We start from the raw sequence: 14,340 nt of genomic DNA, 5'->3' as shown, positions 1-14,340 counted from the left end.
CGTTTATTTTACTGAAAATGTCCTGCAGTCGAGGCAACTAACTTGAAGACGCTTGTTTTGGAACCTCGATCTTTTCTGAAGCCTCGTGCAATCTATTACGTCAAAGTAAAGAAACGTCACTCTGAAAGTGTGGTGTGACGTGTTAGTTCTAAAGATTCATCGAGGGTAAATAGCGAGCGCACATTTGTTTTTGTTCTATAATGACGTTTATCTTGGTGACTTTAGCATCATAAGCAGTGGAAAAAACAGGTCCCTGCCATACTTGCTTGACATGACCTCATTTACATAATATACACACGTGTGATTTGAACGAATATTATCTCACGAGTGTCTCTCTCACGTATGAAGGATGAATCACGGTCCTCTTTAAATATTTTACATAAGAATATATTACCTTTAAACTTCCATGTTTTCTTTACGAGACGTGTGCGGGAGCGTGACTGACTGACAGAAATAAGTCGCAGTCTAGTCTTGGTTTTCTTAAAGCCAGAGAGTTTTAAATTGGGAGTTCTTAAAGGGAGGTGCCACTGTCCAGCTATTGCGTGCTAGCCTTGACCGGACCGGACTGGACAGTACACGTCATGTCCAAAGACGTGAGAGGCGTGATCAGCATTGGAACGGTTCGGTCGGCCCCTTTGTCTTAAATATTGCTGCGGGAAAGCCAACTTGTGTAGCTGTGGCGTGTGTTGTGCGGAATGGCCTGGCATCTAACCGTCAGATTATGGGTGGGAGTTAGATAATCGTAGTGGGATGTGTGTGGGGATATGGTGTGTGTGTGTGTGTTTGTGTGTGTGTGTGTGTATGTTTATGTGTGTGTGTGTGTATGTGTGTGTGTGTGTGTGTATGTGTGTGTATGCGTGTGTGTGTGTGTGTGTGTGTGTGTGTGTGTGTAAGTTGAGATTGTCCAATGTTGATTGCACACGACGTATTGGTCGTTGTGTATCTTTCTGTATGGTATTGTCTAAAATTGCCTAATAATTATGTTGTGGTCAGTTTATTGTTACGTTATTTTGATAGAATGTATATATATAGGTTACACACTCCGAGTTCTGATTATCTTGCATATTTTCCCGAGGGTCGATTTTCAGGTATTCCCGAGCATCTGGCGAGAACCTGAAAATCTACCCGAGGGAAAATATGCAAGATATTCAAGACGAGGTGTGTAAGCTATTTATCCCATTACTCCGATGTTTTCATTATAAACACTTACTTTTTCCACTAAAACCTGCCTGCGCCTGTTTTCAGCTTGCCAAAAGCCTCCGCAGTCGATATTCATGTCAATGAATTCATGCGCAAAGCTAGTTCCCATTTGTCAGCATAATGGACGTCATTCGACTTGTACGTGGACATTCAGTCATTCTTATTGCTTATAAAAAGGTCTGCTATCTGCTTTTACATTTTGAAAGTCATTTTAAAATATCCCTGTGTATATTTGACATCTGCTTTCGTTATACTCAATTCGGCATACCGGGTTTATATTTTTACCAGAATTGCGCACGATAATGGCAGCGCAACAAATTCAGTTCCGACCGTGCTGGTTTGATCGTTGATCCAAGTCAGTTCGCATGCAGTGTTACTGTTTGTCAGTCGGGGATAGACATGTTGGCTGTCATCGCGCTGTTCTGTTTTGGTTTTCACACGTGGATCACTTACATATTCAGTCGTCGGGTTTAGGTGAGCCAAAGCTTCAATACTTCGCCTGTTGTAGACGTTAAGCAATAAAGCTTGGAAGTTGTATGTCGGCACTGAGAGTCGGTCGCGGTACATCGCTTTCTACTTTGTCCCGGTCTTGAGTTTGAACACCTAAGGTTGGCTACATCTAACACCTCACATCCTCTTCTCTTCCCCATATATCTTAACTGTATCTCCAACTTCTTTTCGTCTTCTTCTTTTCATTTTGATGCCACTCCCTCATTTGTCGCTGAACCCCGCAGTTTATTCGACCAGAGACATAGATAGAATGTCTCTGATTCGACTCTGATTCACACAAGCCCGTCTAGCAGACGACAGTTCGAACAGTCTTGAACAGCACGGTTGCAAGCAGATTCAGCTATCAATCGAAGCAATACACTTAAAGCCAAAGCAAATAACCAAATGAGAAAACCTAACGTTTGATTTGACTTCATGGTGACTCTTCTGATACTTTTTCGGGCGTTGGAATGGATCTCAACGGGTTCCCAGCTACGACAACTTTTCGAGAGTTATGCACCGCAGGCATGCCTTCGACAATCGATGTCAGTTTCAGATTGAGTTTTCAAACTACCAGGTGACTGGGTTGTGTTTTGATTGCGCTCTCTCTCTCTCTCTCTCTCTCTCTCTCTCTCTCTCTCTCTCTCTCTCTCTCTCTCTCTCTCTCTCTCTCTCTTTCTCTCTCTCTCTCTCTCTCTCTCTCTCTCTCTCTCACGGTTCTGTGTAGATGGCTGTCTGTGTAAAAATTAGGGAGTATCGTCCCTTGATCCCACTCGCGATACTCGTTGAACATGCCTTTGACCATGCAGTCGCTTCAGCCAGCGAAATATCTCGACTCCGCTCTTTAAATCCATGCAGAATGTGCGTATCGTATGAAGTATTCTTTATTTTCTCAATATTGACACATGTAGGCCTGTACCTATACGTGATATTGACTTTGACACCATAAAATATTTCAGTCGTATGTTGAAAAAAAGACTAGTAGTCCATCTGTAAACTCTGAATATGCAGATGACCTCTATAAATTATTCAATTGTACTCTGAAATCAAAGACAATGACCAATGACAGTTGAGATCGAAACTCGGTTGTGATGGATAATTCATATGGTTGCGATGGATAATTCAGAATAATCACCTCCTCAGCTAACAGAGACAAAGAGGCAGGTCATAGGATAAATGTATTTTATGTTCAAATGGTATTTGTTTTACTCATAGTTAATATATAAGAAGCGGAGAGCATATATTACGGTGGTTCCTCTTTCATCAAGATAGGCTGAAAATGGCGTCGTGAATTTGTCACATGACACAAACATTCTGACCTGCACATAAGGTTTAGTAGCTGAGAAAGCTGTATAAGCTGTCATTACTATTAATATTACATTGAGGTGTAGTAGCAATGGTATACCAGCGATGATGCGGACCCTGACACGCCAGTTCTACTCATCTTGGATCACACAGGTCCTGGGAAACCCTGTGTCCGCCATTGTTCGGTCTTTATTTACGTATGTCTTTTACAAACTGATTAAATAACTATATTCTAAAAGGTTAAAGGCATAAGCAGGATTTTGAAATTAAGCATAATAACATACGTATTGATTTTTGTTTACCCCTTTGACGTTTCTTTCAAAGGCATTGAAAGAACCAGCAAAACTATGTCATCAACTTTATGACGCACAGTGCCCAAACAAGTATCTAGACTAACGAAGAGCAAAAAGTCGTCCTTGACTAAATATTTTAACATAGAGGGGGAATCGAGACGAGGGTCGTGGTGTGTGTGTGTGTGTGTGTGTGTGTGTGTGTGTGTGTGTGTGTCTGTGTGTGTGTCTGTGTGTCTGTGCGTGTGTGTGTGTAGAGCGATTCAGGCCAAACTACTAGACCGATCTTTATGAAATTTGACATGAGAGTTCCTGGGAATGATATCCCTGGATGTTTTTTTCTTTTTTTCGATAACTACCTTTGATTACGTCATATCCGGCTTTTTGTAAAAGTTGAGGCGGCACTGTCACACCCTCATTTTTTAATCAAATTGATTGAAATTTTGGCCAAGCAATCTTCGACAAAGGCCGGACTTCGCTATTGCATTTCAGCTTAGTGGCTTAAAAATGAATTAATGACTTTAGTCATTAAAAATCTGAAAATTGTAAAAAAATAAATAAATTATAAAACGATCAAAATTTACGTTCTTCTTATTCTTCATCATTTTCTGAATCCAAAAACATATAAATATGTTATATTCGGATTAAAAACAAGCTCTGAAAATTGAAAATATAAAAATTATGATCAAAATTAAATTGTCGAAATCAATTTAAAAACACTTTCATCTTATTTCTTGTTGGTTCCTGATTCCAAAAACATACAGATATGATATGTTTGGATTAAAAACACGCTCAGAAAGTTAAAACGAAAAGAGGTACAGAAAAGCGTGCTATCCTTCTCAGCGCAACTACTACCCCGCTCTTCTTGTCAATTTCACTGCCTTTGCCACGAGCGGTGGACTGACGATGCTACGAGTATACGGTCTTGCTGAAAAATTGCATTGGGTCAGTTTCATTCTGTGAGTTCGACAGCTTGACTAAATGTTGTATTTTCGCCTTACGCGACTTGTTAGTTTCTACTCTGCACAGAAGTCAGTTCTGGATTATTGTCGTCTTTGTGTGAACTTGACGTTGACCGCCAGAGTTAAAGGTAGAGTTATATATTGTAACGGGATGGGCGCGCGAGCTGTGTTGGCTCTGGTTGTTGATTGTTGTGTGTGTGAATGTTAATGAAGAATAAAGCAAACACAAATTGTTCCAGGTTTCAATGTTCAGATTTATTCATCTGAACAAATTCGTATCGAACTTCAATATATCAGTGCATCGTTCATTCACATATAAAAATAGGCATGACATATGATGACCTTGTTCTGGACTATCTTCTTTACTGTAGACTGCGATCTCTTCATGTAGCTAGAACCTAATATTCTCAACTCAATATTATATCCTTCCTAGTCCAGTCTCGAAGAAGCCGCCCCGATTTCTCCTGTCGGATAGCCCCACTTTCTTCTTGTAGACTGCTATCCCTTCCTAGTCCAGTCTCGAAGAAGCTGCCCCGATTTCTCCTGTCGGATAGCCCCACTTTCTTCTTGTAGACTGCTATCCCTTCCTAGTCCAGTCTCGAAGAAGCTGCCCCGATTTCTCCTGTCGGATAGCCCCACTTTCTTCCTGTAGACTGCTATCCCTTCCTAGTCCAGTCTCGAAGAAGAATACTAGAACCCCCTCGCTCAGCCAAAAGAATCAAATTGCTGGAACAATTGCTAGGAACTTCATCAACCAGGAACCTGCATAAGCCCGGAACAACTAGAACAACCGCTAGGAACTAGCGACTAGAAAACTTCATAAGCTAAGCCCAAAAGAACTGCCCACTAAAACACATCAGCTAAGCTAAACCCGATTTCTGCTTTCCCTTCTCTATTTATTCCCTTTCTTGTTTGTTTACCTGTTACCGCTAGCTACCGCTAACGTTTCGATCGTCTATAACGATCTCCCCTGACTGTCTACGTTACCCCAATACATGTCCTAACAACATAAACAACATACCTTGTCTCTCCTGCCTTTCTTCTTGTTTCGTACCTTTAGCAACGAACCGACACTCTCGATCGTCTTAGAGTCAAGGCGATCGAGGATGTTTGTTTACGTTTCTCTAGGTAACTTCTAACAATGCTCAAACAACCTAGCCTACCGAACTAAATTTCCATTTTACTTTCACTCAATCATCATCCTATCAATAATAAATCAATTCTAAAATGCATAACCATATTTGCATGCACATTTCATTACATAATATTCTCTCATCGATGAGATCTCGTATAACACCGACCAAAAAGTGTTTGTTTACGTTTCCCTAGGTAACCTCTAACAACATACAAACAATTTATCTAACTAAACCAAATCTCTGTTTCCTTTCACTCAATCATTATCTTATCAATAATGAATTAATTCTAAAATGCATGCAGTAATATTCACATGCACATTTCATAACATAACATTCTCTCATCGTTCTTCTTCGATGAGATCTCGAACAACACGTCATCTAAAATGGCGTCATCGAAGAGAAGACTATGTTCCATTGTGTTCGTTTCTTAAGAATGCGATCGATACGCACACGATTCCGAATAAAAACTACATAAACTAGTCAGCGAAAGTTTCCTGCTACGAACTGTGCAGTGGTTTTCTGGTGAGTACATCCTAACACAGTTAATATCGTAACATTTGTCCACAAGTCTCTCAATCTTTCACTTGTCTCAATGAAGAACACTTTTAGATCTGTATCACATGTTTCTCAGTGCAAAAGTTAGATCCACTAATGTTCAGCTTAAAGTTCCTGGATAATACTAATAGGGCCATCCATTACATGCACCCCCGCTTTCTAACATTATGCTCCGCATAATCTATATATTTTAAAACATATTCTCCTGTAACTTTAACTACCAGTACCAGAACTAGAACATAGAAATTGAAATTTGAAATTAAAACTTGAGTGAATCACTCCTGTCCTATTTGATTTTCTTGAACTTTAATTTGATGGTGGTTTTTCCATTCTTTCTTTTGATTTCAGACGATGTGAAGGAGTTGGTTGTCTGCACTTGCGCAATTGCCATAACCTCGTCATAGGGCAGATACACTGTGACTGGGTATAGTTTTGCTGCAGAAGGCAAGTCTGTTTTCTCTTTCTTTTCCTTGTTCCCCTCACTGATGGATACATCGCTAATTGATTCATAAATCGGTACTGGTTCCATCTGTAACACATTAATATCGTATTGCGCTAATTAAGTTATTCATAGTCAATGTTTTCATATTTGTCAACCGTCCATACTACAATACATCTTGTATTACCTACTTATCTTCTAAAACTAACCGAGACCGAGTAACATTGTTAGGATTGAAAAAGCGTGCTACAGTACCTTCGTGCTTTACCAATTTCACATCGCCTAACTATAACTCGACTCCTTGAGAACTCCACCTGTCCAGTTTGAATAATTATCTTGGCCTAGTGCCTCACATTATTGTCACACAGGGATATATATGTCTCGAAACCAGCCTCAATTTACCTTGAGTTACGCTCCATCATACTAACTAACACAGTCCCTACGAAAGACGTATATGAAAATACTGTTTATGAATGACTATCTTTTGCACAATGTGATCGTTATGTTCCAGAAAAACAAGGCGAAGTTACGAACAGTTCAGTCTCCACTTCTCCATCCACGTCGGCACATTCTTTCCTTTATAAGGTAACAGTCTGTCAATGTGATACGCCTTTGAATCTTTCTTTGGTCTAGTTTTAATAAGGTATGTCAAATCATCAATCTTGTTGGTGATGATATACGGTCCTTTCCATTTTGACGTCATTTTAGTACACACACCTATCTTCCTGACAGGGTTGAACAACCAGACTAATTGTCCTACACTCAGTTCGCGTTTTCTGGTTTTCATGTTGTAATACTTCTCTTGATGCACTGCACTTTTCTTTAAATGTTTCCGTGCATGTTCATGTACTTTTTGAAATGTCTGTTCCAGGTTTGCAGTGTAGACATCTGGGGAAACATCTTCTTCTTCAGCTCCGGGTCGCCCAAACACCAGTGACATCGGTAGTCTCGCCTCACGTCCCAGCATCATTCGATTTGGAGTTATACCTGTACTGCAGTGAACCGACGATCTGTATGCTGAGGCCAGCAGAGGTAAGTAGATATCCCAGCTTTTCTGGTTGTTTTCGCAGTACGCTGTTAACATAGCAGCCAGTGTTCTGTTGAATCGTTCTACAATTCCATTTGCTTGAGGCCGCATGCTTGTAGATCTGGTCTTGTTTATCCCCACTAGATTACACATTTCCTTGAATAACACTGATTCAAAGTTTGTGCCCTGATCAGTGTATAGTGTTAGTGGATACCCAAATCTGCTTGCGAAATGGGTTATGAAGGCTTGTGCTACCGTCTTTGCTTCTTGATTTGGAATTGGTATTGCTTCTGTCCATCGTGTGAATTGATCTGTGATGACCAAAATATGTGTGTTTCCCATTACTGTTTTGGGAAAGGGTCCAGATATGTCTAGATTCACTCGTTCCAGAGGTTCACAACTCTACAATGTCCAAGTGGAACACGTTTTTGATGAGATTTTCGAGCAGCACACTTATCACATTGTACACAGTAGCGTTTGATACAATCATCCATGGCTGGCCAATAATATGACTGTTTTATTCTCTCTCCTGTCTTTTCAGATCCAAGATGACCAGCGGTGGGAACGTCGTGATGATTCTTCATAACATCTTCTTGCTTTGACTCAGGTACGATCATTTGTAGTCCTGTATCTTTATCATTCTCAAGACGCTTTCTGCAGAGAATACCATCTACTATACATAGTCTGTCCCACTGAGCCCAAAGTGTTTTTGCCTGAGAACGTTTTGTAGAGAGCTCTGCCCATTTTGGTCGCTCCTTTGATTTCATCTTCGCAGATAGAAGTGGTTCAATATCTTGATCTTCAAGTTGAGCTTGGCTAAGTTCTTCTGCATTCCATCCGTCCAAAGATAATGGATGAAATCTGACTTCAAAATCAGGTTTTTCTGTACTTGATGATGAGTCTAGAGTCTTACTGCATGACGGTTTCTGTTCATCTTCCACTGTAATCATAGCTAGGTTGTGGTTTTCTTGCTTAACTTGCTTGCTTGCAGAACTGAGGATATCAGAGAAAGAGAATTGAACTGCTGTTGACTTGTCTTCGGAACTGAGGATGTCAGAGAAAGAGAATTGAACTGCTGTAGGTCTTAGTTCATCATTCTTGTTTCTCCGTTGTATCAAAGTACATGCAACAAAGTTTTCTTCTTTCATTGTTTGTTGATCCCTTTGTTTAATTGCTTGACCATTCACAGCAACTAATGGAGTAGACACTTGAAGAGGCGAAATACTGTTTTTGTTAAGTTTATCAAAAACTGACGTAGAAAGAAGAGTTGTAGTGCTTCCACAATCAACTAGAAAGTTGACTTTTTCTTGGTTCTCTACCAATACAGAAGTATACATTCCATTGTCAGTATCACTAATTTTTGATCCCGATACACCAATTCTTCTTGGAACATCTTCTTGTGTTTTATCTTCTTTCTCTTTGTTTTCCTGTTCCGTAATTTCTTCTTTCTTCATGTAGCGTTGACTCGGTTGAGTATCCTCCCTGTTTTCCTGTTTCGTAATTTCTTCTTTCTTCACGTAGCGTTGACTATCTTCCCTGTTTTTCTGTTTCGTAATTTCTTCTTTCTTCATGTTGGGTCTTCGTCGATTTACCGATTCTCGACCCTTTAAAATCGGCGGTTCTCGTTTCCCTCTCTTCTCTGTTGAGAACGTCCGTTGTGGGTTGGTCGAGTTTCAAATTGTTCCTGTTCTTTGCACTTCCTGTACAAATTACAGTCTTTCAAACTGTGGTCAGAGCGTTTACAACATGTGCAAAACTGTGTTCTCTGTCTGCAGTCTCTGGACAAATGTGTAGTCCCATTACATGTCCAGCACCGTCTGTCTCCCTTTTGTTGTTGACGATTTCGATCAGTTGTCTCCGGTGAAGAATTTATCATCGTTGATTCTTCTCCGTTGACCATGAAGATTTTCTTTTTCTGTGGTACCATGATAGCTTCATACATGTCAGCCACCTCTTCAGCTTCTCGAATGGTTTGACAGTTTCTCTCCAAACATCGCCATTTTATGTCTGGACTCATATTTTTATACCATTGCTGTAGTGCAAGTTGATGTTGAGTTGATGACCCAACATTTGGATATGCCCTTTGTGCAAGTAGCAGAAGTTCATCAGAAAAGTCTGCCAATCCTTCATTTGGTAGTCTTTTTCTGTTTTCAAACTGTGTGGTCCAGTACACCCCATGTCTGGATGCTGTGCCGAATCTCTGTCGTAGTTGAAATATAAGACTGGCATATTCTCTTTTCTCATGAGGTGCTAGTCCAGCGTAGAATCTTCTAGCTTGTCCTTTCAAACAGGCTCCAAGAGTGAGTGTTCTTTCTCTCAGTGTCCAACCACCTAAATCAGCAATACATTCAAACTGATCTAAGTATGTCTCAAAGTCATCACTCCCATCGAAAAGTTGTGGTTTCATTTGTAGACCTCTTCTACTTGATCCTTTGTATGTCTTGTCTGTTACTGTTAGTTCTTGAACACCTCCAGTAGAATTATGACTATTTCCTCCCATCGGAAATTCTGTTCCCTCAGTTTCTTCATCACGTAGATACTGTTCATAAAATTGTTCAGGATTCATCATTGTTAATACTTTCTTTTCTTCTTTTGCAGAAATCAATCAAGTCCAATCCAAGCAGAATCTCCGTAAAAAGTCACTTTTGAAGAAAAGTCATTCTTCATCTGGTATAAAAGTCAAAAGACATCTCCTTCTTGTAAAATCCTCTTCTTCCACGATATCCGCTACAGCTCTGTATAAAACATGTATCAAAAGTCAATAAAGTTTATAAAAATCACCTCCAGGCTACTATGCTTCTTCTAGTTTCTTCAGTTCCTCTTCTTTCTCTCTTGTTGCACGTTGTCTAGTTTCTTCGGTTCCTCTTCTTTCTTCTTGTTGTACGTTGTCTAGTTTCTTCAGTTCCTCTTCTTTCTCTCTTGTTGCACGTTGTCACAATCACATGAAGATTTTAATCCATGAATAATCACATGAAGAAAATAATCCGTGAATAATCACATGAAGATAATAATCCGTGAATAATCACATGAAGATAATAATCCGTGAATCAGCAGGGTTTTTTTTTTTTTTTTCACACACACTTTAATCCATGAATCCACTGCAGGGTTATTTCCAAGAAATGTGTCTTTCACAAAAGAATCACAAATCCCACTTCTGACACCATTGTAACGGGATGGGCGCGCGAGCTGTTGTTGGCTCTGGTTGTTGATTGTTGTGTGTGTGAATGTTAATGAAGAATAAAGCAAACACAAATTGTTCCAGGTTTCAATGTTCAGATTTATTCATCTGAACAAATTCGTATCGAACTTCAATATATCAGTGCATCGTTCATTCACATATAAAAATAGGCATGACATATGATGACCTTGTTCTGGACTATCTTCTTTACTGTAGACTGCGATCTCTTCATGTAGCTTAGAACCTAATATTCTCAACTCAATATTATATCCTTGCTAGTCCAGTCTCGAAGAAGCCGCCCCGATTTCTCCTGTCGGATAGCCCTACTTTCTTCTTGTAGACTGCTATCCCTTCCTAGTCCAGTCTCGAAGAAGCCGCCCCGATTTCTCCTGTCGGATAGCCCCACTTTCTTCTTGTAGACTGCTATCCCTTCCTAGTCCAGTCTCGAAGAAGCTGCCCCGATTTCTCCTGTCAGATAGCCCCACTTTCTTCTTGTAGACTGCTATCCCTTCCTAGTCCAGTCTCGAAGAAGAATACTAGAACCCCCTCGCTCAGCCAAAAGAATCAAATTGCTGGAACAATTGCTAGGAACTTCATCAACCAGGAACCTGCATAAGCCCGGAACAACTAGAACATCCGCTAGGAACTAGCGACTAGAAAACTTCATAAGCTAAGCCCAAAAGAACTGCCCACTAGAACCCCGATTTCTCCTTTCCCTTCTCTATTTATCCCCTTCCTTGTTTGTTTACCTGTTACCGCTAGCTACCGCTAACGTTTCGATCGTCTATAACGATCTCCCCTGACTGTCTACGTTACCCCAATACATGTCCTAACAACATAAACAACATACCTTGTCTCTCCTTCCTTTCTTCTTGTTTCGTACCTTTAGCAACGAACCGACACTCTCGATCGTCTTAGAGTCAAGGCGATCGAGGATGTTTGTTTACGTTTCTCTAGGTAACTTCTAACAATGCTCAAACAACCTAGCCTACCGAACTAAATTTCCATTTTACTTTCACTCAATCATCATCCTATCAATAATAAATCAATTCTAAAATGCATAACCATATTTGCATGCACATTTCATTACATAATATTCTCTCATCGATGAGATCTCGTATAACACCGACCAAAAAGTGTTTGTTTACGTTTCCCTAGGTAACCTCTAACAACATACAAACAATTTATCTAACTAAACCAAATCTCTGTTTCCTTTCACTCAATCATTATCTTATCAATAATGAATTAATTCTAAAATGCATGCAGTAATATTCACATGCACATTTCATAACATAACATTCTCTCATCGTTCTTCTTCGATGAGATCTCGAACAACACGTCATCTAAAATGGCGTCATCGAAGAGAAGACTATGTTCCATTGTGTTCGTTTCTTAAGAATGCGATCGATACGCACACGATTCCGAATAAAAACTACATAAACTAGTCAGCGAAAGTTTCCTGCTACGAACTGTGCAGTGGTTTTCTGGTGAGTACATCCTAACACAGTTAATATCGTAACATTTGTCCACAAGTCTCCCAATCTTTCACTTGTCTCAATGAAGAACACTTTTAGATCTGTATCACATGTTTCTCAGTGCAAAAGTTAGATCCACTAATGTTCAGCTTAAAGTTCCTGGATAATACTAATAGGGCCATCCATTACAATATGTACCATGCTTCAGCTAGACATGAATATTTCTTCAGTTTGGTTCTAACGAATAATCATCTCCCTCGCTTTTTTCAGACATGCCTGGACAAGCATATCACACCTACACACTGTGCATTGCGCTGCCAGTTTCTTCCAGGAGAGCGGCCTTAATACTTTACAATCATTTGAGGTGTAAATGTTGAGGTGTAAATGTTTTCTTTACCCTAGTTATTGTTTGTAACTCGAACAAGGATGGCAACTTGCCGTTTAAAATGTGTCGGGTATAAGGAGAGGGAAAGAGAGAGGGAGGAGAGAGAGAGAGGGAGAGAGAGAGAGAGAGAGAGTTGGAGAGTGAAGGGAAGAGAGACAAAGAGAGTGATCAAAGATACTCCAGGCTGGAACATCTTTGGAGTGATTGAGAGGGAGACAGAGATAAAGGGAAAGAGAGAGAGGGAAAAAAGAAAGAATGGGAAAGAGAGAGAGAGGAGGACAGCAGGAGAGAGAAAGAGAGAGAGAGAGAGAGAGAGAGAGAGAGAGAGAGAGAGAGAGAGAGAGAGAGAGAGAGAGAGAGAGAGAGAGAGAGAGAGAGAGAGAGATAAAGAGAGAGAGAGAGAGAGAGAGAGAGAGAGAGAGAGAGAGAGAGAGAGAGAGAGAGAGAGAGCTATGCAGAGAGCGGTATCTAGAGACGCTCACTTGTATGACGCGTGTTGCTAAGACTGTAACCGTTGACGTCAGATAAACTGACCCCTGACCACTCAGGGCATGGGACACTTTGTGTTTGCCATTCTCGATTCAATTTCATATATTTCGCATACAAGTAATTGAATTGTGTTGTGCTAAAATTAGAAACAGTATTGTTTCGTTGAAAAAGAGTCACAATCGAATGGCTTTTAAAGATCGTTTTACATTTTTCAGTGTTTTCTTTTTATCTACACAGCCATTACATTGAGGTGTAGTAGCAATGGTGTATCAGCAATGATTCGGACCTTAACACGCCAGTTCTACTCATCGTGGGTCTCACAGGGCCTGAGAAACGCTGTGTCCACCTTTGTTCAGTCTTTTTTGATGTATGTCTTTTACAAATATATAAAATAACTATATTCTAAAAGGTTAAAGGCATAAGCAGGATTTTGAAATTAAGCATAATAACGTACGTATTGATTTTTGTTTACCCCTTTGACGTTTCTTTCAAACACTTTGGTTATCTCCCTTGGTGCTGAAAGAACCAGCAAAACTATGTCATCAACTTTATGACGCACAGTGCCCAAACAAGTATCTAGACTGTCGAAGAGCAAAACATCGTCAGCCAACCAGGAGAACAGCTGAATGTCAAAACATCGTCAGCCAACCAGGAGAAAAGCTGAATGTCAAAACATCGTCAGCCAACCAGGAGAACAGCTGAATGTCAAAACGTCGTCAGCCAACCAGGAGAAAAGCCGAATGTCAAAACATCGTCAGCCAACCAGGAGAACAGCTGAATGTCAAAACGTCGTCAGCCAACCAGGAGAACAGCTGAATGTCAAAACGTCGTCAGCCAACCAGGAGAACAGCTGAATGTCAAAACATCGTCAGCCAACCAGGAGAACAGCTGAATGTCAAAACGTCGTCAGCCAACCAGGAGAACAGCTGAATGTCAAAACATCGTCAGCCAACCAGGAGAACAGCTGAATGTCAAAACATCGTCAGCCAACCAGGAGAACAGCTGAATGTCAAAACGTCGTCAGCCAACCAGGAGAACAGCTGAATGTCAAAACATCGTCAGCCAACCAGGAGAACAGCTGAATGTCAAAACGTCGTCAGCCAACCAGGAGAACAGCTGAAGGTCAACATCGTCAGCCAACCAGGAGAACAGCTGAATGTCAAAACATCGTCAGCCAACCAGGAGAACAGCTGAATGTCAAAACGTCGTCAGCCAACCAGGAGAACAGCTGAATGTCAAAACATCGTCAGCCAACCAGGAGAAAAGCTGAATGTCAAAACGTCTTTTCAAGTTCTACTCTGCACAGAACTCAGTTCAATGTGATTATTGTCGTCTTTGTGTGAACTTGACGTTGAACGCCAGAGTTAAAGGCAGAGTTATATATGTACCATGCTTCAGCTAGACATGAAT

The 14,340-nt window shown here is 40.5% G+C and overlaps 1 long non-coding RNA gene across 1 annotated transcript; it reads left to right on the top strand.

Moving 5' to 3' along the window:
• Positions 1 to 5,549: 5,549 nt before the first annotated feature.
• LOC138978965 (uncharacterized) lies at positions 5,550 to 10,183 on the top strand. Its single transcript, XR_011459875.1, has 5 exons — positions 5,550 to 5,904; positions 6,888 to 6,961; positions 7,248 to 7,408; positions 7,945 to 8,010; positions 10,002 to 10,183. It is a non-coding gene; the product is annotated as an uncharacterized lncRNA (long non-coding RNA).
• The last annotated feature ends 4,157 nt before the right edge of the window (positions 10,184 to 14,340 follow it).

Source organism: Littorina saxatilis, linkage group LG10, assembly GCF_037325665.1.
Source record: "Littorina saxatilis isolate snail1 linkage group LG10, US_GU_Lsax_2.0, whole genome shotgun sequence".
In the NCBI taxonomy this organism is placed as follows: Eukaryota; Metazoa; Mollusca; class Gastropoda; order Littorinimorpha; family Littorinidae; genus Littorina; species Littorina saxatilis.
The sequence above is the reverse complement of the archived record's forward strand: the minus strand, read 5'-3'. Positions and strand labels throughout refer to the sequence as shown.